This window comes from Nematolebias whitei, chromosome 19 (assembly GCF_014905685.2).
Source record: "Nematolebias whitei isolate Nwh7 chromosome 19, NemWhi1, whole genome shotgun sequence".
Taxonomy (NCBI): Eukaryota; Metazoa; Chordata; class Actinopteri; order Cyprinodontiformes; family Rivulidae; genus Nematolebias; species Nematolebias whitei.
The window spans coordinates 20,119,217-20,121,356 of NC_056516.1; the positions used below are offsets into that span (position 1 = coordinate 20,119,217).

A 2,140-nucleotide genomic window follows, 5' to 3' on the forward strand; every position below is an offset into this window, starting at 1 on the left:
TACTATTACACTCAATGGCACTATTCGCGTATATAATTGCAACAAATAACTTTAAGACTGCATTTGAAGTTTTGTTTTTTTTTTTTTGGTCAAATTATACCCAATAAAGATGTGAAGATAGTGGATTTTTTTTTTTATCTTTTAATTTATGGCAAAACTATAATTTCCTAATATGTACACTTTGTAGCCAACATTGAATTAATCCACTGTTCAGTCTTATGGGTCAAGGCCATCAAAGCAAAAAATATATATATTTAAGAAACTGCTGTAGTTTATAGTGAATGTTAATTATTTTATTGTATTTTGCATTGTGTTGTTTGGTGAGTGATTTCTTTCAGATTCCCTCAACTCTTTGAACAGTTACATGACAATATTTATACTTCAATAATTTGTACTTGAAACAGCACGATGGTGCAGTTGGCAGATCTGTTGCCTCTCAGCGAGAAGGTCGCCGGTCCAAATGCAGGACCGAGACCTTTCTGTGTGGAGTTTCCATGTTCTCTCCGTGCATGTGTGGGTTTTCTCCTGGTACTCCAGTTTCCTCTCACAGACCAAAAACATGCATGTTAGACTGATTGGTAACTCTAGATTGTCCCTAGGTGTGAGTGAGAGAGTGAATGGTTGTTTGTCTTATTTGTCTCTGTGTCCCTGTAATGGACTTGGAGACCTGTCCAAGGTGTACCCCGCCTCTCGCACAGTGATGGCTGAATATGGACACCAGTGACCCCTGTGACCCAAAAAGGAAGAAACGGGTAAAAGATAAAGGATGGATGGATGGATACACACATTGTACTTGCAGTCCTTGAACTAATGCATGTCACCTGGAACCATGCATGACACAGTTTTAAACACAATTCTTATCTTATCTGTTAAAGCTTAAATGTCTTGAGAATGACTGAAGTTTTACCACAGTAAACCTTAACCACCTTATTATGAAAATTGAGTGTTTTAGACATTTTTTTTTTTTACTTCTCCTAATGTTGATTTGCTGTGGCAGCCATCTTGAATAAGGTTGACTTGAGAAGGTAAATCAGTTTTAGATGCACGTTCATTGATTTTTTTTCTGATTGTTTTCTTAGAAACAGTTTCATGAGATATTTTGCTTACAGACAAATACACATGCACAGGCAATTACATTATCGCCCGCCTTTCACGTTGGCAGGCAATAATTATTCCAAGTGCATGATAAAAAAATAAAAGTTTTATTTAGCTCTGCCCTAGTTTCTGTGACAGTTTGCAGTGAGGGTTAATGAGGCATGTTGTGAAGTACAATAAGCTGTATGATAAATAAATGTGCTACAGACCCTGCCCTCCATGTTTGTTCTACTTTTAAACAAACAAAAAAACCAGTGTGACAAAATCATGCAGACCACAGCACAGCCGGTGACATGTCATACCATTGCAGAACAAAAGCGTTAATTGCAGTGACTTATTCTGTACGACATCATGCGTTTCTGGTTCCTGGGCATTGTTGCACCAAGTGTCAAGGTGCATTCTGTTACAGACCTTTTAGCCTGTACTATAGACTGAACCATGCGTGCACAGAAGGAAAAAAAAAAAAAACAACACACATTTTACGGATGAAAAGAAGTCAAAAGCGTTAAGCAAATTGTTTTTGGGACAATGAACAATGAATATTCATAGAATCACAGTCTGTGTAAGAGTAGGCCCTAAAGTGCTGTCTTCACGAGGGCAGTCTGTCCCACTTCGCTCTAAAACAGCGCTTCACTGTGGGCACCCATAAATATTCATCAGATTTGATGTCTTCTTTCCCCCTTCCACCTTGACATTAATGTTATCACTAAGGATGGCACGATATGTATATGCCTCATGCTCTGTCTTGCTTTGCTTTGCCTGTCTCCTTGCCTGTGTCTTCATCTTTTAATGCAGTGAGGTGGCAACTCAGCAAATCGTATCTTTATCTCAATTTCAAAACTCATGCAAGACATAACAGCACTGGGACACTATTTTTAAATCGGCAGCACTGAAAGTATCATTTTGTTCAGTCACAATAAGATTGTCCATTATTCTTCAACATCAAATGTGAATACCTGCTCAAACATTTATTTTTGTTTATTTGGAGTTGTATTTTCACCACATGTAGGAAGGATTTTTCCCCTCATTTTTTTTGGCATGAGGA

At 37.9% G+C, this 2,140-nt stretch overlaps 1 protein-coding gene across 1 annotated transcript in view; it reads left to right on the plus strand.

The window, feature by feature from the left end:
* The window catches only part of LOC119426096 (adhesion G protein-coupled receptor B2), a 121,935-nt gene that overhangs the window by 85,944 nt on the left and 33,851 nt on the right, over nucleotides 1–2,140 (plus strand). The gene's annotated exons all lie outside the window — the stretch shown is intronic.